The following is a 25,097-nucleotide window of genomic DNA, read 5'->3' on the forward strand; positions in this document are numbered from 1 at the left end:
TAAGAACAAGCCAGCAAGTCAGTGGGACAAAGTATTTAAACCAATGTACCTTTGCTTTAAGCAAGCCCACACTATACATTACACACATTGATTCAACATTTCTGGGATGGGTTTCTTGATGCCACACCCATGTAATACTGCATTAAGAGTATCACAGTTTCACAGTTGTGAAGCACAAAAGTCTTCAGACACTGTGAATGTAGTAAAAACAAGGAAATACTGAAGGATCTCGGCAGGTCTTGCAGCATCCATGGGAGGTAAAGATATATCGAATCAGAGTTTATTGTCATGAACATGTCACAAAATTTGTTGTTTTGCGATAGAATTACAGGTGCAAATATTGCTATAAATTACATTTTTAAATAAATAAATTAGTGCAAAAGAAGAGAAAATTAAGTTAGTTCATTGTACCATTGGGTGCTTGTCTTCAGGCTCCTGACCTTCCTTCCTGATGGTAGCAGTATGAAGTGGACATGGCCTGGGTGATGAGATCCTTGAGAATAAAGACTACTTTCTTAAGATAACCACTTCTTTTAGATGTCCTTAATGGACAAAAGACTGATGCCATCCTAGCGCCAGCCGAGTTCACAACTTTCTGCAGTCTTTTCCAGTCCTGTGCTTTGGCACCTTCATACCAGACAGTGATGCAACCAGGCAGAATGCTCTCTCCATGGTACACCTGTAGAAATTTGCAAGAGTCTTTGGTGACATGCCGAATCTCCTCAAACTTCTCATGAAGTATAGCAAATGATGAGCCTTCTTCATGATTGCACCAACAGGGAGGCTCCAGGACAGATCTTCAGAGATGGTGACTACAGGAATTTGAAATATAAATGACATTTTGGGCCTGAGCTCTTCTTCAAAGTGCATTGTCCCAAAGTGCAGTGACTGGCTATCCTGGTGTGAACCTGTTCTCATTCTACAGTTTCAAATTTGATGTTGCCCCATTGCATGACCATCAGTGAGCATCCTTTAGCTAGCAAAAGGAAGGTAATTTTTTTTTTTGCCTGAATGTAACTAATTATTTGAATATTCTTAATGGGTTCATCAGTCTTGGGGTCCAAATCCATACATCTCTCAAGGTTGCTGCACAGGTTGATAGGATAATTAAAAAAAGCCAATGGAACTTCATTAATCAAGGGGTTCAGTTCAAGAAACAAGAGCTTTACCAATCTCTGGTGAGACCACACTTAGAATATTGTGTTCAGTTCTGGTCATTTCATTATAGGAAGGATGTGGAAGCTATGGAAAGGACTTACCAGGATGTTGCCTGGATTGCAAAGTTAGTCTTATGAGGCAAATTTAGCAGAGCTTTGGCTTTTCTCTTTGGAACAAAGAAAGTTAAGAAGTGAGTTAATGGAGGTCTACAAGATCTGAGAAGCATAGATAAGGAAGACAGCCAACGCCTTTATTTCAGAACGGGAGAAGCAAACACCAGAGGATGTCTGTACAAAGTGAAGGGGGGTGGGGAGGTTGGGAGAGACATCTGTGTTTTTACACAGAGAGTCATAAATGCCTGCAAAGGATTGCCAGAAGTGGTAATTGGAGGCTGGAACAATCGGGGCATTTATGAGACTCGTAGACAGAAGTGGATGAAAGAAAAGTAGAGGGTTATGAAGTAGGAAGGGTTTAGTATCTTTCTGGCAGAAATATTTCTGTCGGCACAACATCGAGAACTGAAAGGTCTGTACTGTGCTGTAATGCTCTATATTGATGCGAGGAGTCAAGATGATAGTTCCTGTGCATCCACAGATAAATAGTTACACCAACTGTTTTGATCCCTTCTACTCATCCCTGCTGAATACTTCCTTTGAGTCTGGTGGGAATATGTTTTAAACAGAACATGCTGAAAATATTCAGCAGGTTAGGCCATATCCATGGGTGGAGGCACAAGATGTCTGATGATTACTCTTCACGTTGTGAGCTCTCCCTTCTGTCCTCCAGCTTTTAATTTAGTTTTTCAGCATCTGCCGAATTTTTGATCTTCAAGTTCTCAGCCTGGTCGACTTACCCTGCAATAGCTCAAAGACAGCATGAAGGGAAAAGACATCAAGGCAATCGGTGTAGAACCACTTGATCCGATGTTGGGGAATGATCTGCAAGGTGAATTATTACTAAAGCAAATGGCAGTGTATCGAGAGAAGTCCAGTTAAAACGGTGCATCTTTTATGAGTGAGAGGCCCATTCAAGAGTCTGATAACAGCAGAAAAGACACTGTCCTTGGATCCAGAGCTTTGTACTTTCACGGCCATGAATGATCTACCCTAGGAGGGGAAGTAGCTGAATTTCTCCAGGGAAATGTAATATGGTTATTGTTAAACTTAAACTGGAATGAACAGGTTCAATCTAGAGAAGAGCACTTAGAAACTTTAATTTAGTTCAATTTACTTTAGACATACACCACAATAACTGGCCCTTCTGCCCAATAGTCTGTACTGCCCAAATACCCCAATGAACCAAAAATCCCAGTATGCTTTGAAGGGTGGGAGGAAACTGGAGCACCCGGAGGAAACCCATGCAGACATGGGGAGAACATCCAAAGCCTTCACAACAGCATTGGATTCAAACCCCGGTCAATGATGCAGTAATAGCATTGCACTAACCACGAAGCTAACTCTTCCATTAAACAGGATGAGGAGAGCATGTTGTGAGAGAAGGACTAACTGGTATGTTTTTTTCAACAGACACACAATATTCAGTGTTTCTGAGTTAAGATCCAAGTAATGGATTGTGGGAGAAAAGTGGGAACCAGAGCAAAGCAGACCCTGCGGACAGTGAGTCAGACAGGGCAGGATGTTGAGGTTTTCTGGGAAAAGTGTTGGGACTGGATCACCAAGTGAAACTTAGCTCAAGCAGCAGGTGCTCATCTTAAAGCGGTAGTTATTACATTGGGCACAGAGATTTTTTTAACATAAATATACTTTATTCACAGTAAATTACTTAAAAAACAGAAAAAAACATTCGTGATGTTTTATATTCATAGTCAGTTATATACATTCTCATAAGTGTATATTTTACATTGTTCTCTCAATGCCCCACCACCACCACTGTGGCACCTTGTCTTTTTATATATTGTCCTTTGACATATCTTGTCTAGAAAACATTTTTTATAAACAAGGAATTAGTCTTTTTACCCTCATAATGTCAGTCATATCTATACATTCTCATCAATGGACATTGTCATATTATTACCTTGTTTCTCAACACCTCAGTACTTCCACTGTGGCACCTTGTTGTTTCTACCCCCCCCCCCAACACCACATTAGTTGAGGAGCTTCCCTTCAGTCTCAGCCCCTTAGTCCTTCCCCACAGCACCCTCGTGTTGGCTCAGTGCATCCCTCAGCATGTAAACTTCTAGTTTGGAATGCGCCACTGGGCAGCGTCCCCGGACCAACATTTCAGTGTGCTGAAAGACCAACTGGTTTCAGGCTTCTTTCACTGAGTTGATGGTTTTCCAGTGGTTCTGGTTGTCAGGCTCAGAGCGTGTCCCTGGGAACAGCGTGTAGATCAGAGAGTCCTGCTCGGAGTCGATCAGGAAGCTTGCGTGACCTGTTCCCAAGACAAGCCTGCCTCTGTTACTTACAGGTTACTGAGTAGGCTGTTACCTGCAGGTCACACAAGCTACTTCGGATTTCCTGCAAGTACTACGGCTTCCGTGTGGTTTTCAAAAGGGATACCACCAAGCTGCCAATCAAAACAATGCGTGACACCCTGGAAATTCCAGGCCAAGCAATTTCAGGGGGCCCACAAGATAAAGGCGATGGAATGAAGTTAGGAACAAAACAGTAAAAGAAATGATCCTGGAATTATTTCAGAAATAATTGGCTGCAGCAAGTTTAATGAGGGAAAGAAAGGATATTGGGATTCATCAGGACGGGCTTCCTCATCTAAAATTACGGCATGGTTGGAGCAGCGGTTAGCGCAACTTTGTTGCAGCCCCAACGACCAGGGTTTGAAGCCCATGCTGTCTGTCAGGAGTTTGTATGTTCTCCCTGTGTCTGCACATGTTTCCTCTGAGTGCTCTGCTTTCCTCCCTCCATTCAAAATGTGCCGAGGGTACATTGGGTATAATCGACCGTAAGGTCGATCGGGTATAATTGGGTGGCACGGGTTTGTGGGCCGTAAGGGCCTATAACTGTGTGTCTAAATTAAAAATTATAACTAAAAAAAAATTACCTTGTGATTTTGGATACTCCCTTCAACAAAAGAGAATATTTCTGTTAGAGGAGCAGATACATTTCCAGAAAATTTTTTATGTAATTTACACGTGGAGAAGTGTAAATTAATAACTTTTGTTTTCCCAACTCTCAATTTTATTGTTTGTTGATAAGTTTTCTGATCTCGGGGAATGAACAGAGATGCAGAGGAATTTCTTTAGCTTGAGGGTGGTGAATCTGTGGAACTTGTTGGCCACAGGTGGTGGTGGAGGGTGTCATTGGGTTGAAGAGGCAGAGGTTGAAAGGTTCTTGATTAGCCAGGACATCAAAGGTTATGGTGGGGCAGACTCAATGGACTGAAGAGCATGTTTCTGCTCCTATATCTTAAGGAAATTACTGTGTGAATAACATTAATCTCAATGGTTTACGGCAGGCAGTGCTTTTAGCATTCTCCTGCTTCAACACTAAGGCCAACTGCATGAAGAAATGTGAAGGCTCTCAGTCACTCAGAGAGCAATCTCACTCAAAATTAATATCCAACTAAATATTCTGTCATAATGCTCATGCATTTTTAAAACAATGTGTTTTAAATCAGCAAACAGCTTCCATTACTTCATTGGAATCCTTGTGTCATACCTGACAACTAAATAGGTTTAACCTGGAGTAATTTATTAAAATTACTTGGTCTTTGGGGACTTCAAAGTGAATTCCATTTCAACAATATATATTCTGTATGTACGTACCTCAGCTCAGGACTGTGTACGCACATTCCACCTTGGGTCTAAGTAAAAACACAACACTGTGGAAACTCAGCAGGTCAAACAGTGTTCTTTATATAGCAAAGATAAAGATACAAAACCAACATTTTGGGCTTGAGTTCTTCATCAACCATGAGGAAGGACTTAAGCCTGAAACATTGGTTGTGCATTCTGGACCCCTCCATGGAAGGAAGACAAGCCACATCAACGAATGCAATCCATTACGGACATAGAGGTAAACAGTCGTGCCATGGGCTGCCTTTTCGACATGGGGTGCACGAAAGTTTCATACACTCGGGCACTGTGCGAGGTGAAAAGTAGCGCTAATGTCAAAATCCCAATCCACAGGTGCTGCACAGTGAACCTAACCGTGAGGGGCACAAACTTCAAGCTACTCGTCATGCCCTACCCCTGCATGCCAGTCATACTGGGACTGGATTTCCAGTGCCAGTTGCAGTTTGACTGGCTCTATCCTCCCCTCATGGTCCAAAACAACCAATTCCTGGAGAGCCTGCCCCTCATTCCGCACATGGGCAATCAGATGCCAGAATGCCGCCCGGGCCGCCTGACCTGCAATCTGGCCACCCTCTTGGTGCCTACACACCCTTTGTTCCAGAATCTCACCTCAGACTGTAAACCAGTCACCACAAAAATTAAGCAATACAGCCCTGGGTCAGAGAGTTTATAAAAGCAGAAGTAGGGGATCTGCTAGCAGAGGGCATTATAGAGCCCAGTAAAAGCCCCTGGAGGGAACGAGGGGGATGAACAGTTTGGAGAAACATCGGATGTTCATTGATTACTGCCAGACCATCAACCAGTTCGCTTCCACACATATCCTACATGGTGAACAGGGTCTTCTCTACCACTGACCTCAAGTTGGCTTATCACCAAATCCCGATCTGCCCTGAGGACCGCTCGAACACAGCTTTGAAAGCTGAAAGCTGCCTCTACTATCTCCTGCGGGTCCTATTCGGCCTCATGAATGGCGTGTCCATGTTCCAGAGGGAGATGGACTGCATAGTGGATGACCATAAATTGAAAGCAATATTTCCGTATTTGGACAACGTCACCATCTGCAGCCATAACCAGAAGGAACATAATACAAACCTGCAGAAGTTCCTATGGCCAAAGCCCTGAATTTGGCCTATAATCAGAAGTGTGTGTTCCTCACTTCACATATGGCGATACTAGCATGGTGTTATTGCCCCTGATCCTGACCATTTGCGCTGGCTCCTAGTACTCCCACTGCTCCAAAATCTCAAGACCTTGAAAAGTGACCTGGGGTTCTTATCATACTATGTCCAGTAGGTCCCCAATTATGCAGACAAGGCCTACAACCTGCTAAAGACCTCCACATTTCCCCCATCAGTGGAGGCCCAGAAGGCTTTTAAGGGCATCAAAGATGAGATTGCCAAGACGGCGATGCACGCCATAGATGAATCCATTCCTTTCCACATGAAGAGGGATGCCTCCAACTTCCCTGGCCGCCATGCTGAACCAAAAAGGCAGGACCATGGCATTCTTTACCCAGACCCTCCAGGGCCCTGAACTCAGGCACTTGCCCATAGATAATGAGGCCCAAGTCATAGTGGAAGCTGTGCACCACTGGAGGCACTATTTGGCCAGCAGACCATTCACCCTGCTGATGAACCAGAGAGCCGTCACATTCATGTTTAATAATGGACAGCAGGGTAAGATCAAAAATGACAATCTGCTCACCTATAATTACAAGATCTTGTACTCGCCTGGGAAGCTCAACAAGTCACCCGATGCCCTGTCCCGGGTTATTTGCACCAAGGCTCAAGCAGATTGCCTCCAGGCCCTCCATGATAGCTTCTGTCACCCCAGAGTCACTGGGTCTACCACTTTGTGAGGGCCTGCAACCTCCCTTATTCAGTGGAGGAGATCAGGGAGCTGGCCCGTACCTGCTCGGTCTGTGCAGAGTGTCAGCTTCACTTCTACCGCTGGAGAAGGCTCAACTGATCAATGCCTCCCACCCCTTCAAATGTCTCAGTATGGACTTCAAGGGCCCTCCATGAATCAGAACGTGTACTTCCTCAACATCGTGGATGAGTATTCACGCTTCTATTCCCTGTCCGGATATGCCCATGCCCACGGTCATTAAAGTCTTCTGCAACCTCTTCACCTTTTTCAGATACTCCAGTTACATTCACATTGATCTGGGGTTCTCATTCATGAGTGAGGTGTTGTGCCAAGGGCATAGCCATAAGCAAGTCCACCAGTTACAACCCCCATGGAAATGAGCAAGTAGAAAGGGAGAATGGCACGATCTGGAGGGCAATCCTCTTGGTCCTAAAGTCAAAAGGGGTACCTACCCGTCTCCCATTGGCAAGAGGTCTTTCCAGAAGCTCTACATGCCCCCAGGTCCCTGCTGTTTTCAGCTCTGAATACCACCCCACAAGAAAATCTGTTCTCCTTCCCCAGGAGGTCAGTGTCAGGAACCACACTGCTGGTCTGGTTGACGACCCTGGGGCTGATGCTACTCCGCAGGCTATTAGGAACCACAAGGCAGACATGCTGGTTGAGGAAGTCCATGTCCTATATGTGAAGGATGGGCGGGAAGTCACAGTATCCGTCCGGGACCTGGCTCATGCAGCGGAAGCACACCCGGGAGCCCGAGCCACCAACGAGCCAGTCCCTTGTATCTGGCTGAGAAACAAGTGTTTGAACTCACCAACACTACCCCTCGAGCCTCCGCCCCCACCACCCCTGCAACCACGAACTGAACCCCAAACACCCCCCATGCCCCCTGAACCTGTTTGGACTAATACAGTTCAGTTCTCAGAGGAGCAAACAACTACATGACCAGCGCTGCGGCGATCACAGTGGCAGATGAAGCCACTGGATTGGCTGGACTTCACCCCATCGGACTTTATTTAAAAAGGAGTGAATGTGGTGGAACACAGCATTGCATGTACACTGTACAGGCTGAACTGCCTCCAACTCTGTAACTCCTTCCCATAAGATTCCCCAATAAAGGCTGAGCCATCCTAATCTCCTCCCTTCATACCAGCTTGGAACCAGGCCAGCAACTTTTGACTTGCCTGTGTTTTAGGCTATTAAAGCCTTTAATCACTCTCTTCATCTGCTTGTGGTTATTGATCACGCTACAAAAGGGTCCTCAATGATTTTGCACGCCCTCTTTGGACAATGATCCCGGTAGATTACATCGATGGGAGGGGAGGTTTAAAACACAGAAGAAAACTCAGGGCTATTTGTGTAGGTGTTTGTGCAAATGCTTGTGTTTTGTGTGTGAGTGTGTGTGTGTGTGTCCATGTATGTACAGATATGATGCAAATATGTACATATGTGGGCATGTATATTTGTGCATGCATTTTTGTTTATGTGTGCTTGTGTGTGCATATGCATGTGTGTGTGTCTGTGAGTGTGTCTGTGTGTGTGTGTATGTGTGTAGTAGTAGGGGGATGTGTTGAGATGGGGGTGCCTGGAATGTGTGTGTGTGGAATGGCAATGCTGGTGATATCCTGCTCTCTGAAGCTGGCAGGAGGCACATTTGTTAACGTCAGAATGCTGGTACATATTTTGAGGACATTGTGATGCTGTTTACTGGAGAGTGAGACTAAGCCACTGCTCTTTATTGATTTTGAATTCTAATGAAATTATTTCTTTGTTGATGACCACACTTTCAGTTTATTCCAAGTGAACAAGCAAATGGAGTCTATAAAACTGACCTATGTGGCACATGAAATGTTATTCCGAGACAGGAGAATTTTATTTAGAACGTTTGAGAACTGATCTGATCACTGCCATGAATTTTAACAATGGTTGCCTCTTCTATTTTTGTCTGCTTCCATTCAATGGCTCATTCGTTCCTCCAACTCTGAGTACATTGTTTCTGTGGGAACAGACGGTCACAGGTATAAGTATAAAGAACAAACTCAATCAGAAACTCATTTAAGGACTTTTACTTTCTTATTATTTATTATCAAATATTTATTTTCTGTTTGCATTTCTCTCGTTTTTTGAGTACAGTTTGTTGCAATACTGATAAGTAGAAATTCTTCTTGGCCCTCAGGAAATATAATCTCAGGGTTGTATGTGATGTTATGTGTGTACTCTGACAATAAATCTGAACTTTGAACTTTGAAGTATAGTGGATGAGATTCCCACTTAGAAATAACTGCATTACATCCAATTACGCATATTTTTGTGTGATCATTGTGGTAAATTTAGGGGAACATTGCTGTCAGTTTTCACGTGGAATGCTCCCACAAATACCAATGGTGCCTGGTTTCTCATCCTGTGGTGGCTCTCCTGGTGGGACGCAAGGACACAGAATCTGTTGGAGGAGAACTGTCTGCATGGCATCCACGTCACTTTGACTGGATGACTGTGGTCTGAGGATACATGGCTGTAGGAGATGCTCTGCAGAAACATTCCCACGTTGTGCGCGTTCTGCCGGTGCTGCGGTTGGGTCTGAGACATTGACCAACACCAGGCTTGGGTTTGCAACTGTTCAAATGGAACTGGTCAGCACTTCCACATTGACATATACACACTTGCTTTCATTGGGCAGGGCACTAAGTACCGAAGTAAGGAGGTCATCTTGTTTGGAGACACTCATGCTCTTTGACCTTGAGGGCATGCTTTCTGCAAGTCTGCCATTGCACCAAATGTTTCTCCAAAACGCTGCACATTCTGTCTTCCCCCAAAGCCCAGGCCTCATCTTTCCCCTCCTGGAAGTTGACCTAAGCCCTCGCTGCTGCGTGGCTCCAGGCAGGACTTACCCTGTGCTCCACTACGTGCAGATCCTACCTCCAAACTCGTGAGAGTCTGAAATTCACCACAGCCCTGCTGTTGCTTCTTTCTCTCATCGTGACCTGGGGTGGGGGGTAGGGGGAAGGGGAAACTCCTGACCAAAGCTACATGATCTTACACTTTCAGCCATTCGGTCAGGTTCAAACAATACCTGGAGTCTGATCCTATGCTGGTGGCAGCAAGAGTCAGTTCAAGGAGCTTTGATCATGCACTTCTTAGCCAGGTTATTCTCCCTGGCTAACAGAGGAAGAGACAACAGTGACAAAGTGGTGTGGATGGTGGTGGAAGTACAGTATAAATTTTCACCTCTTGAAGTCAGGAAGGAGTTTGGCAATGGGCAAGTTGAACGAGAGAATGAGTATTGAGTCTGAGCCCAATCGAACCTTCAATAATCTCTTCTGTCGTTAACCAATGAGGAATGGGAATGATTGGAGGGGACCAGTCATCGTTTTTGGATTCCTTTCTCTTTTCCATTGTGTCCGAATGCATCGTATGACCACCCGCTGCTGGCTTACATAGAGGAATTCTTCAGCGATTTCATGCCGGCAAGAAATGCGGCGAGTGAAAGCAGTCCTTTCCCCATGTCACACTGAGTTAACTGGAGGAGGATGCACTCTATGTTCATCTCTCTGAGTCATTGAGAACGGCAGGTCAGCAGCTGAAACAGAAGAAATTGTGCTTCTCTAATTTAAGCTGTTGATTTGTCTCCACCATGATAGATTCCAGTAATCAAGGGGAATAATGAAAATGGAGGGAGCCATATGTATTGATAAAGTCCCAGAGAGGAAACAATTAAACTGAGGAGCAGCAAGCGCTGCTGATGGGAGGAAGAGATGAGCATATTAATGCTTCATTTTCCCTGAAATGTTCGAGATCCAGAAGATTGAAAACACCCCTGAGATCCAATCACATGGATGCTTTATGACAAAATAGTTGTCAATTGATATAATGGGTGAAACCACTTTTTATTCTCACTACACTGAACAGAAGTTTCTGAAAGTCAGGATAATATTGTTCCTTTCTGCACCTGCTGTAGTCTGGCACAAACTTTTACAGGCTTTTTGAATAAAGAAGAATTGGGAGGCAGTGGTTGCAACTAATTTACCTGCTGTATTAAAATGTTATCCATCTAGATACCACCAATAGATAAAACATTTGCGATTGTAATATATTAACCAATTACACTAATTGCACAAATACAAATGAAAATAGAAAGTAAACTTTCTTCGATAACTCATACGCAGCAAGTCCTTTTTTTTAACAAAGGTGTAATCAGAAAACTATTAGGGATAACATATTTACTAATTGTGCTCATTAGGCCTGATACACAGTTGGTGCATCATTATAAGTAAGGGTAATTAGGAAAGAGGTCTACACCCATCATTCACGAATGAGTTGAACAGAGCAAGGGACACAGTGTGTTGCTTTATTCTGTATTTGTTCGGCACCATTGGCCATGAGAAAGACTGTACTACAACTGATCCTGCCAGTGTTCAACCAGTATCTGCGGAGGCAAGGCGCTGGTTGACATTTTGGGTCAAGGGCTTGCCTTGGGACTTTCTCATGCAATGAAGACCCAAAATGTTCACCATCCCTTTGCCTCCACAGATACTACTCAGCTCACTGAGTTCTTCCAGCAGCTTATTTTTTTTGGTCCAATTTCTATGATCTGCAGAACCTTTGTGTGCCAAATTTACACCTGTGTAACTTTAAGCTTGACCCAAGTTTAGAAGATGATTTTCTGCAAAACCGATAACAGTTGCATCATTCATTCAGATGCCTTGCCATTCGGCGTGGGTGATCATGTCTCTCCATCCATTATAGTCTCAGAGCCTCCAAACAGTAACATATAAAAGTAAAAATGCAGGGCTGGAGAAACCCAGCAGGTCAGACAATGTACTTTATATAGCGAAGATAAAGAAACATAACCAATGTTTCAGGCTCGAGCCTTTCATCAAGGTATGAGCAAAATGTAGGTAGGTGCCCAAACAAGCAAAAAGAAAATCAAAAACCATTCCTTAAAATAGATTTAAAACAACAGTAATAGGCAGAAAAATATTGCTCTTGGTTTCTTTGTTGATTTTCAAAGTTAGTTATATTTAAGAAAGTTCTGTTAAGCCAAGTTAAGCAAGAGAACTTGATTTTCGAATGTATCTTCAAAAGCTATCATAAGTTATTTCTACCTTCTTAAGATATCTTGGTCATACACAAGACCATAAGATATAGAAGCAGCAGTAGGTCATTTGGCCCGTTGATCTGTTCTGCCATTCCATCATGAGCTGATCCAGTCTCCCACTCAGCCCCACTCCCCTGCCTTCTCCTCATAACTTTTGATACCCTGATGATTCAGATACCCATAAAGCTCTGCCTTTAATGCACCCAATGACCTGGCCTCCACAGCCACCTATGGTAGCTGATTTGAGAGCTTTACCATCTCTGGTTAAAGAAATACCTCCATATCTCTCTTTTAAATGGGTGCTCTTCAATCCTGAAATTGTGTCCTCTTGACCCAGACTCCCTCCCTTGGGAAACAACTTTGCCACATCTACTCTTGTGTCTTATGCAGGAACCTCAGTTCCAAGTCTAGATGTTTTTCCATCGAAACCAACAATTAGCTCCTTAATTAACCCTTACCTATGGGAATCTGATGGGAACATTGCAATGTTTACTTCTGTTGATGAAAGATTGGTTAAAAACCATTTCATCTTTGATTCTACTTGAGTCTCTGTAGAGTTGGGGAGGGATTATTGTTCTGCCTTCTTTCTAAATGTTCCATTGTTAAGTAATCTGAGCAAAGTTACTCCCTGTCTTTGACATTTGAATTAAAACAAGCTGAGAGAAAAATTCAGCAACATGACTCCTGAAATGATGTTCAGTTTTGAAGTTTTGAATCTACATTTATGTTGACTGAAAATGTGGTGGAAGTCAAATGAGATTTTGTTTGTTTTTGGGTGGAGTTTAATTTTTTTTAAATTTTGTGGTCAAGTTCCTTGTTTTAGTCCCAGATCATAACACAACTTGTGTTAACGTTGCATTTTGAACAGCATTCTCTTGTAAAAAGAGTACTCTGATTCAACGCAATACCCCCAAAGTGACCCCACTAAGGACTGCTGGTCATCAATAATAAAAAAAAGCAAGTTGAAATGTTCTCCTAGGTTCGTTCCTGAACGTGATTGTTGGAGCAGGCAAATCTGTACACCCAGTGAACCACCAAAACAGTCAATCAATGCTCTTTGACAAAGCTTTCATGGAAGGGTTGGTGCTGCCATTTCAGTGCTGTGTGATAGCTTTAAACTTGTTTCTGGAAACAAAAGTTGGCAAGATCTACACACGTCACTTATTGCTTTAAAACAGCCATTTTCAAGAGGAGCCATACAGCCCCCCTGGGGGCCACAGCACATTTAAAGGAGGGCACAGTTTGAAATCATTAAATAATTTTTCCGTAGTTGGTAGGAGAGAAGTACAGAAGAAACCAACTAAAATAGGTTGCTTCACAGGAAAGAGGGGCTATAAACTTTAAGCAGAGTCCTCAGGGGGCCATAGCCAAAAATAAAGGTTGAGAATGGCTGATTTAAAACATCAGAGCACAAGAACTAGGAGTTCTTTGGGCCCATTGAATCTGCTCCACCTTACAAGTAGATCAAGGCTGATCTGGCAGTGGACTCAGCTCCACTTCCTTGACTGTTTCCCAGAACCCTTTCATCTATCTGCGTGTAATATTACAAAGTTATTCTTAATTGTTCATCTTCCTCCAAAGGTGCTACCTCGCACCTTTCTTTTAAATTCCAATTGTAACTGTACAATTCCGTTGAGTAAAGCTTGGAAAGCAGCTACCAAGTTCTTCATTCTCACAACAATCTACTCAACTTAATTGACAAGCATGGAGACGGCGTGGTGCCCCATGTACTTAGACATCAACCCCAGTTCACTGACAGCTGCCAAGGAGTGGCAACACTGGCATACAATTTTCGTGAAATATGTCGACGTTATGGGGACAAGATATCAAACAAGTACAGAACACCATTAAGCTGTGTGAATTGGAAGACTTTAGAGTACATGGAAGGATGTGAAAATTTTGACTCAGCTATCTCTAAGACTCCCAATGAAATTTTTGCCAGACATTTACTGGCTACCAGGCAGAAGCTAGGAGAATCATGAGATGATTTCTTCAGGGAGTGGGAAAAGTTAAAGAGAAATGCAATTTTCGAGATCTTCGTGCGGACCAGTGTGGAAACGAGGCAATGTATGACACATTCATCGCTGGCATTTCCTCACTTGCAATACGCCAGCGTATCTTAGAAAACAAAGCACTGGACTTACAATCTCCTTAAAACCAAGCTACTGCGTTAGACGTAGCTCAACAAAATAATGATGCATACGCTACCCCGGCGGCCGATACAGCTGCAGTGGTGAAGCTTGAACCATCACAGGTATCGCAGGTATGTGAGAAGGATTCTTTATCAGGGCTGCCTGATAACCTTCCATTTGCTCTTGAGAAACCAGCTGTGGCTACCACTTACAACACAAAAAGGAAATGTTTCTTCTGTGGTTTCTCTTACCAGTCACAGGATAAGTGTCCAGCAGGCGAGGATACTTGTAATAAATCTGCCAAGAAGGGACATGATGTGCAAATCCAAGGCCTCACCAAGTTCAGTGGCAACAGTGGCCAATTCTCAGGTACTGGCTACACTTACTAATATGCCATAAGGCCTTGCTCAAGTTGCAACCTTTGTGACTGAGTGGTAAAAGGTTAAGTGCTCTGTTGGATCCAGGCACCACTGATAGTTACGTTAGCAAGAAAGTCACGTGGGAACTAAAACTAAAGGTTCACCAATCCAGTAAAGTCATTACACTATTGGCTCAGAAAACTTTAAACACCTGTTCCCAGGGATACGTTTTGTTGATCTAACTCTTAGTCTTAATAGCCAGTCAATACACTACTTGGTGTATTGAAGGGCCTATTGTTCTGTCTTAATACTTGGCCAGGACTTCCACTGTCAGCATCTGAGTGTGAAATATGAATGCGGAGGACCCTTGTCTGAGCTAACGGTGAATGGTGCTGATCATTACTGTACACTGACGGCAGCAACAATAGAAGAGCCATCCCTTTTCCCAAACTGATCACCAAGCTGCAAACCAATAGAAAAGATGATCAGGACTTCATTGCAGAGGAAATTCTCCAATTACTTTCAGAAGGCATAATTGAGACATGCATATCACCATGGCGAGCCCAAGGTAGTGGTGAAGGATCCTACCCACCGATACAAGAAGCGAATATGTGTGGATTATTCACAGACAATCAATCAATACAGGAATTGGATGTTTACCCCTTACAAGAACGGACAAAATATAGTATGTTCTCTACCTTTGACCTGAAAAGTGCCTACCACCAAGTGTCACTGAAGGAGTCAGATAAGGAGTATATGACTTTTGAAACAAATGGACGTTTATACTAATTTTCTAGGACTCCATTTAGAGTCATAAATGGGGTAGCCACCTTCCAGCAAGCTATGAATAAGTTAGTTAGAGAAGAAAAACTGCACGGTGCCTTCCCTTACCTTGATAATATTATTGCTGGGCATACACAAGAGGGACATGATCAAAATGTAAATGTAAAGACCATCAGTCAGAGGTATCTAACACTAAGTGATTCAAAGACTGTGGAGTCTGTGAATTCCATTAATACCCTTGGATGCTGTGTGGGGAAGGGTCTCATTAAGCCAGATCCTGAGAGACTTCGCCCACTACAAGAGCCTCCTCCATGTGAAAACTTGTGATCCTCACAAAGGGCCCTCGGGATGTTTGCTTTTTACGCCACGTGGATTCTAGCAAGATTCAACTGATGGTAGATTCAGAGAAGTATCCAATGGAGGAAAAGGCCCTGAACACCTTTAACTTACTAAAGAGAGAGTTGGAGGAAGCCACCCTGCACTCGGTAGATTGAGGTAGAGTGTGATGCATCTGATGTGGCTGTTTCTGCTGTCCTTAACCAAGGAAGATGGCCCATTGCATTCATGTCAAGGAAGTGAATTGCACTACCACATTGTTGAGAGAGAAGTGACTGCCATCATTGAGGCTGTGCGTAAATGGAGCTACTACCTGGCACGGTGCCACTTTAGCTTGGTTACTGATCGGAGGTCAATGGCCTTTATGTTTGATGGTTAAAAAGCGTACAAAGATAAAGAACGCAAAAATTCAAGACTGGAGGCTGGAATTTGCACCATTTAGTTACACCATCCTGGGAAAGAGAATGTGGTCCCTGACGCAGTTAGTCGGGCATACACTTGTTCAGCCTTTAATACGTCCACACTCACTGACATTCACAACAGACTTTGTCATCCAGGAATAACTTGGCTGCTGCATTTTGTTAGAGCAAAGAATCTCCTCTTTTCTAGAGATGATGTCTAGAAGATTTGTGCTTCATGCAGTCTGTGCTGAACTGAAGCCTCAGTTCTACCACCCACGGAGGGACTCTTATCAAAGCAACAAAACCTATGGAAGGGCTTAGTATTGATTTTAAGGGACCCTTGCCCACAGCTTCACCCTTCAATAAGGCAGCCTCTATTGCTTCCATAGGCAGAGAATTCCACAGATTCACTTATGTCTGGGTGAGCAGTTCCTCCTCAACTCTGTCTTAAATTTACTCCCCTGAATCTTAAGGCTGAAACATCAGTTCTAGTAGAAACCCCTGCCACTGAAAACAGCCTCCCTGCTTCTGTCTATAGATAATTTTTTTGTCTCTGTAAGATGCTCCCTCTAAATTCCAGAGTACAGTCCCTAGCTACTCAAAATTCTCTCCATCAAATCACCCTTCGTTTTTGGAATCCTCCTGGTGAACTTCCTGTGCACTGCCTCCAAATACCAGTATATCATTTCTCAAGTCAGAAGACCAGAACTGCACACAATATTCCAGGTGTGACCTCACCAGTACAGTCACAGGTGAATCTCCCTGCTGTCAAATGAATCTCTCTAGTAATGAAAGCCAACATCCCATTTTCCTTCTTGATTACCTGCTGCAACTGCAAACTAGTTTTCGCCAGTGATATGAAGCTGGTTTCACTGTTAAACCATCTGTATTAATGCGCCCCAATCCAGGTTTAGGTGGGATGGTACCCTATCCAATCATGTCCTCTTTACACCATTGGACATGGTTAAAATTACACTGGTATCATTCTGATTTCACTTTTTACTTCCACTGGTTTGCATTGATCAACCAAAGTTTAATTCAGATTTGGAAAATACTGCTTCAAATATTAATATCGCAAAAAAAAAATCAGTTAATTTCTCTATTGATGAAGAATTGGCAGGTTAAGTACTCATTGATATTGCCACAGCACTAATTTTTTGACAAAGTTATGATTTTAAAACCTGGCATTGCAGTTTGATTTAGGTTTTTGTTAATTGTTGTATGCAAACGACATAAACATACAACAGGCACCAGTATTTGCATTAAATGGGTACATGTGAAAAGAAAAAATTGAATTAATTTGCAGAAGGGATGTGATCCAATTACCACACAACCCTGTTATCTGCTGCTGAATAGCACACTTCCCTTAAAGCTACACCCTATTGATTTTAAAGGTTTATGGAGATGTTTTTAATCAACAGAAGGAAGTATCTGCAGTCAGAGGTTGGGATGCACCCCTACAGACTATTCCAGTAATCATGCATTTTACGTTAAGTAGAAAAAAAAATTGTTTGAATTGATTTGTTTTAGTTTCAAAGGTTTTACTTCTATTAGATTTCCTGTTACAGCTTTATGCAATGATCTCTTTACCTCAATGGTCTGACATTTACATGAATGCCCATTTTCAGAGTTTGGACCCTTACTGGTTCATAAAGGTTAGACTTGCTATTCTAATGTGTCTCTTTTATAAATTCAATTGAATTGCTTATTGTCACGTGCTCCAACATGCAATGGGAAACGTCGTTTTGCGTGCTACCCAGGCAAGTCGGTCCATTATTTTTTGATTTTTATTTACCACATGGTAGAAGCTGAATCTGGCCAATTGAACCCATGCCACACAACTACACCCAAATAACATGCAATCCTGTCCTTTCAGACAGCCTCAGACTCGAACCTGGATGTAATAGCGTTGCGCTAACTGCTGCACTAACTGTGTCTCCCATGCTTTCCTTGACTGACCCCCTTTTCATTTTCTGATTGTAAATATCTATCCACAAAAAATTCAGAAATGCTTGCTACCATACAATGTAGTCTCCAACCATGGAATCTGTATGCCAATGAACCTGCTCCGGGTAACGTGCTGGCCAGCTTCAGTTCTTTTATGTTCTGAGCATCTTTTTCTTCATGGAGGCTGTTGACTTCTGTCATTTTACTTCATGTGAAATACGAACTGCCAGTTGCTAAGAAATTATTTGTGCCAGCATAAAAAGGAAGAGGTGATGGATAAAAAAAAACCTCACTCAAAGGATCAGCTGAGAGTTTCATTTCAATATTGATTTTACCTCCTTTGGCAACCTGAATGTGGTGTTATTTATTGTTCTCAATCTTTTTCCAATAGACATTCAGCTATTGTAGGAGCAAACATTTTTTTTACTTTTTACACACAGTTTTGCATGTAACCAAACCAGGCATTACAGCAAAGTTTTATTTAGGATCATTGTCCAATTTAAAAAGAGCAGCAGCAATCATCCAAGATCCATATCACCCAGCTCACGTTCTGTTCTCGCTGCTGCCATTAGGAAAGAGGTGCAGGTGCCACAAGACTCGCACCACCTGGCTCAGGAACAGCTGCTCCCCCTCTACCATCAGACAAGCTCAATCAGAGACTCATTTAAGGACTCTTACTTTTGCACATTATTGATTTTTTTTCTCTCTGTATTGCACAGTCAGTTTGTTTACGTTTCTTTATATGTTTACAATGAGTCCTTTTTTTTGCATGACCAACAAGTGGTAATTTTGCCTTGCCTTCAGGGAAACCAATCTCAGGGTGGTATGTGGTGTTGTGTGTTCTCTGACAATAATCTGAAATCTGAAATTGGTCCACGGTTGTGGTGTTGATATCAGTTTACCTCACAGTGGCTAAGATTTAATGCCAGGGACTGTAATGTAATAAAATATCAGGTCGTTCAAAATCCCGAGGAGCTGGTCCAGAAGCATTTATTTTACCAAAGAATCTCCCCCATCTCCCTAGCAGGGGAGGCCAACCTTTTAATTTTTAATTGAGACATACAGCACGGTAACAGGCCATTTCAGCTCACGAGTCCATACTAGGGTTGTAGGTTAATTGGGTGGCATGGACTCATGGGCCAAAGTGGCCTGTTACTGTGCTGAATGTTTAAATTAAAAATTAAAGGGTTGGCCACCCCTGCGCCTATGGTGTTGTGTGATATAAGGCCAGTATGTTCAACCCACATTGCCAGCAGAGTAAATGGGGACAAACTATTGGCTCCAATATGCACAGAAATAGAAATAAAATCCACCTTAAGGTTACAAAATACACACTGCATCAACAATCCTCTAATTTCCTCCACTGTTCCAACAAAACAGCATTAAACCTCTGTATGCATGGTTAGGTGAATTTGTGAGAACAGGACCTGGTTTACTTGTGAAGGAACTATTGTTTGTGAATGCAGATTTCCAGATTTCTTCCTGCCAATTTGCAAAGAAAGCTAAGAATCAATTATATGATTGGTGTCCGACTTCATGGAGTAACACATCCAACCCTTCAGGAGACTTTGACAAACTGAGCTTGGTATTTCAATTCATTTTGTGGCTGATCCCTTGATGTGTCACCGTGAAACACTGTGTGACACCACCATTCAATCGTTTATCTATTTACAGTATCTCTTTGTCAGTTTCATTTGAATTGAACGTCTGATTAAGTAGAATAAAGTAATCGGAACCTGCCCACTAAACTGATATAAAAAAAATGTTCACCAGAGTGAAATTTGCAGTTGATATATTCAGATATCAGCAATGATTAAATGAATAAATGGATGTTGTTATGGTAAGAGTGAACCACCACCCCAGACATATGCTGGAGTATTTAAAAATAAGCAACTTAGCTCAGCTTGGGCTGCTATGAAGGAAATAGCATTCTGAATTGCTCAATTCAGAGTATGTATTTTTCCTAATGTTCCAACATTTCTCAGCCCATCATCATGCAGAACCTAATAATGTTGAAAGCAGAGCTCATTATTCAGTCTGCTCTGTCCCAGAGGAGCAGTAAGGTGGACGGTAGCATCAGAGTGTCCTAGCACTACCCAGAGATGAGGCCAGGTCACATGCTGCTTACCACAGCTCAGCCACTCACCAGTGTAATAAATTCAACCACAGCAATCTCCCATTGTCCTATAATCCATGCTCCCCATGCTTCTGCCACAGCTCACTCATTTCTGTTACCCTACTGGCTTCAATGAATTAAACAGGGTGGAAAATCCCCCTTTTATCTGGTTATAGAGTGTCCTGGCTGGCTGAATCACAGTGTGGTACGGTTTCTGCATTGAAATGGATCAGAGGTCAATCCACAGGACCGCAAGAGAAGATCACTGGAGTCTCCTCGCCCCCCCCCCCCCCCATAGATGTGATCTCTGGGGATCGTTGTCTGAAGAGGATCATTGAAGACCCCGTCCACCCTGCACACAGGAAAGAAATTCAGGAGTATCAGAGCCAGTACCATCAGGCTGAGGAACAGATTTTTCCCACGGGCAGTGAGAATGCTGAAAGGAACTGCTCACTCTAACCATTCAAGAGTCTCATATTCAGGAAACAATATTTATTTATTTATTTGCATAGATAGGTGGTTTTCAAAGTTTTTTCACTCACACACCACCTTAAGTAATCCCTGTGCCATAGGTGTTCTGTAATTAAGGGATTATTTAAGATGGAATGTGAGTGGGGAAAAAGATTGAGGACCCCTGCTCTAAACCCAATTGTTACTCAAATATTTTGCTTGAGAAAAATTGTCATTGGCCCATTTTCTTTGGAGTTATGAAACCGTGCACATAACGAGTCAATGAGGTCCAATTAAAACAGCGCTTTTCAACCTTTTTCTTTCCACTCACATACCACCTTAAGCAATCCCTTGCTAATCACAGAACACCTATGGCATAGGGAATATTTAAAGTAGTAAGTGAGAAAAAGGTTGAAAACCACTGGTATAGATGAAATACTTGCCCTGCATGTAGATTATCTGTCTGTATGTATGTTGCGTCTGATTGTATGTCTGTGTATTTTGCTCCAAGGGCTGGAGAATACTGTTTCATCGGTGTACGATCAGATAACAATAAACTTGACTTATGCTCAATAATGGTGCTTCTTATTTTGGAAACAAAGTAAGAAAAGAGGGGTGGTGTCAGAATATTGGCTTAAAGGTTTTGAAGTTGATGCAGGTAACATTTATTGATCTTATTGAGGTAAGTCTTTCCTGTCTGGTGGCTATACACAGCTTGGTCTGTAAGATGCTGATAGGATTCCGAGCTCATGGGATTAGGTGTTTGTGATGAGAAAATCTATAAACATTTACATCCTTCTCCAATTCAACTTTCAACTGTTGATTCTAATGTTACTGTCCACAATCCACTTTTGTTTGTAGTAAATTATTTCAATTTTTCTATTATTGCAGTTTCTTGATGCTACAGTTCTACGGATTAGATCAGATCAGATACTATTTATTGTCACGTAATAAATAGAAATGTAATATTACACAAAGACAAAGATTCGCCATTAGCATTGCCTGACACCCCTTAGAGTCAGAGAAAGAGAAGCAAATGAGAGTCGGCCCAGGGTCACTGAGTTCTCGTGGATTCACCTCCAGTTCCCCCACACCTTTTGTAACCGCACAAGGCTCCTCAGTTCAAACCATTGGCAACCCCAGCTCAGATCCAAATTCTGACAGGATTTAAGACAATAAGACATAGGAGCAGAATTAGGCCATTCTGCCCATCAAGTCTGCCCCAACATTTAATCATGAGCTGATCCATTTTCCCACACAGCCCCACTGCCTGGCCTTCTCCCCATAACCTTCGATGCCCTGTCAAGAATCTATCCATCTCTGCCTGAAATACACCCAATAACCTGGCCCCCACAACTGCCTGTGGCAACAAATTCCACAAGTCTCACCACCCTCAGGTATCTCTCTGCTTCTCTGTTCTAAGTGGACATCCTTCAATTCACAAGATCAGAACAACTCATCAACAAGCAATAAAACTGAAAATTGAGAAAAGAAAACTAATTAATTCCGTAAGAGTTATATTCACTGCACCACTTGTAAATTGTATAAAGATTTTTCTGGAAATATATGGGTGCCTTTAACAGAAATATTCCCTTTAGCTGAAGGGAATTATCTAATGATAATTACAAAATCGCCGGTCAATTATAGATGAGGAAGCCCATCCTGATTGATTCCTCCATGGAGATCCCAATATCCTCCCTTCCCCTCATTAAACTTGCTGCAGCCTGTTATTTCTGAAATAATTCCAGGTTCATGTCCTTTATTGTTTTGTTCCCTATTTTATTCCATCACCTTTTTCCGATGGACACCCTCCTGTACCTCCTGAAAGTGCTTGGCCTCAAATTTCCAGGGTGTCGCACATTGTTTTGATTGTTTTGGAAAACCAGATGGAATCTGTGGTACTTCCAAAAAGTCCGATGCAGCTTGTGCGGCCTGCAGGTGGCAGCCTACTCAGTAAGCATCCAGGACAAAAGTAGGCTTATTTGGCAACAGGACACTCAAGCTTCCTGACCAACGGCAGGTGACCATGCTTTAAGATGAGCACGAGCTATTTGAGGCAAGCTTGGTGATCCAGTTCATTCTGTCCTGTCTGGCACCCTCCTCTGCTTTGCTCCAGTTCCCACTCCTCTCCCATAATCAACTAACACAGAAATACTGGATGCTGTGTGCCTGCTTAAAAAAAATGCCGGATAGACCCTCTCTCACAGCATGCTCTCCTCATCTGGTTTAATGGAAGATTTAACATAACGGTTGGCTCAATCCTTTTACCAGCACCAGCGACCTGGTTCAAACCGGCACTGACTGTAAGGAGTTTATATGTTCTCCCTGTGTCCGGGTGCTCCAGTTTCCTCCCACCCTTCAAAACGTGGAGGGGTGCTAGGTTAATTGGGTGTATTTGGGCGACACGGGCTCATGGACCAGAAGGGCCTGTTACTGTACCGTATGACTAAATTAAATAAATTAAACTAATTTAAATTAACATTTCTAAGTGCTCTTCTATATTTTGAAACTGTTCATTCCAGTTTAAGCTTAAATTAATACCCATCATACATTTCCATTTGACAACCTCAAAGAGTTCCACTTCGAGGGTGAGGATACATGACCATGAAAACACTCTGGATCCAAGTACAATTTCTTTCCTGCTGTTATCAGTCTCTTGAAAGCACCTCTCATTGATAAAAGATGCTGCCCTGGCACTTTTTTCACTGGACGTTTCTCTATTCCCTGCCCTTTGCTTTGGTAACACTCCTCCTTGCAGATCATTCCCCGAGGAAGCCAGCATCCAGAGCCCATCTTGCTTTGGTAACACTCCTCCTTGCAGATCATTCCCCGAGGAAGCCAGCATCCAGAGCCCATCTTGCTTTGGTAACACTCCTCCTTGCAGATCATTCCCTGAGGAAGCCAGCACCTAGAGGCCTTCTTGCCCTCAGCGCACTCTCGAATCCCAGTTCTGGCCCTTGGTTCTCAGTCTCCAGCAGCCCACAGGCTGGTGTGCCCTCTGACCTCAAGTCACCAGCAGCCTTTCGCCTGTGTGAGTTATTTCCCCACAGTTGACGTGTGTGTGTGTGTGTGTGTGTGTGTGTGTGTGTGTGTGTGTGTGTGTGTGTGTGTGTGTGTGTATATGTATGTATGTGTGTGTGTGTGTGTGTGTGTGTGTGCGCGCGCGCGAGAGCCCCTCGTTGTTTCCGCCTATGGACATCTCCTCTGCTTCTGCTTCTCAATGGAGCTTATTCTCCCTGTTACTGGTGCCCTGCCCCAGTTTGCTACTCCCCCATAGTCCACAGCACCTCGTCGCCACTGCCATGCACAGGCACTGCCATCTTGCGCCACAGGTCCACAGTAGTCACAGGTCTATTAACCTCTGCAGTGCTGCTTAGAAAAAACTTTGCAATTATGTGCTAAGATTATCTAATTTAACAAGGAAGCCCTAAATACACAATAGCCTCATAATGACCAAACCCACTCACTAAATGAGGGTTTTTCTGAAAGTGGTTAAATCTATTTGAAATATTTGTCAGATTTCCAATCAAAGAAGCAATAATATTCCAGCGTGAAAGAATTAATTGTTTATTGACCTTTATGCTCTGCAGTTTTGTGCTGAATGTTATTTGTGTGAATGTGTTGATAATTGTGGGGTTGTTGCTCAGTTATTGAGGGGTGAATCATCTGATAGATTACGACAGAAGAAGTATTGCTGTCCTCGTAATAAAACTGGCAAAACTACCCGGGGTACATGGAAGTGATGGAAAATTCAGCAGGTCTCTCAGGATCCATGGAAAATTAAAGGTGGTCAATATTTAGGGCCTGAGCCCTTCATCAGGAGTGCCAAAAATCAGACAGCTGCCCGAATAAAAAGTGGGTGAGAGGGAAAGTGAGAGGAGCACTGGTGATGGGTGGATACAGGTGGATGGGGAAGGAGAAAGGAGTTGAGAGGTGATAGGGAGAGCCAGTGCTCCTCCCCCTCCCCCTCCATCCCTCGCTCCACCTTCTTATTTGGGTGAATCCTGATGAAGGGCTCAGGTAGAAATTTTGACTGTCTATTCCTTTCCATGGACGCAGCATGACCTGAAGAGTTTCACCAGCGCTATTGAATGCTGTACTAGACCGCAGCATCTGCAGATTTCTTCTTGATGAGCAATATGACTTGAATCATTGGTCACAAATTCCATCTGATGTTCTTGCATCAGATGGGACTGCCCACTGTTGCCAGGAAATTCCTTTCATGTACTGCCTAAAGTCCTTGATATTGAAAATATTTTCTCCTCAGGATACCAAGCAACACCTCTGGAAAAATAAAGCATGCAGCTGATAGAAAAAGCATCACATCTCAGTAAGAGGCTCTTGGAGTCATATCGAACAGAAACAGGCCCTTCAGCCTATCATGTATGTGCTATCAAGCACCCATCTGCACCCATTCTATGCCAATCCCAAATTTTTATCCTCGTCTCACCCCAAATTGCCTGCACAAGAGGGGTAATTTATAATGGTCAATTTACCCATCAAACCACAGGCCTTTGGGGTGCAGGAAAAAACCAGAGCACCAAGTACATCACACAAACGTACTGGAGAAACTCAGCAGGTCATGCAGCATCCAGAGTAAAGGGTAACTAGCGTTTTGGGCCTGAGTCCTTGGTCAGGTAGAACCTCACAATGTCACAAGAAGATTCTGCAAACTTCTCACT

General features: G+C 43.0%; 1 long non-coding RNA gene across 1 annotated transcript in view; it reads left to right on the top strand.

Annotated features, from left to right (window-relative positions):
- Nucleotides 1-25,097, top strand: part of LOC138756530 (uncharacterized) — a 76,142-nt gene that overhangs the window by 45,454 nt on the left and 5,591 nt on the right. The gene's annotated exons all lie outside the window — the stretch shown is intronic.

This window comes from Narcine bancroftii, chromosome 3 (genome assembly GCF_036971445.1).
Source record: "Narcine bancroftii isolate sNarBan1 chromosome 3, sNarBan1.hap1, whole genome shotgun sequence".
NCBI lineage: Eukaryota > Metazoa > Chordata > Chondrichthyes > Torpediniformes > Narcinidae > Narcine > Narcine bancroftii.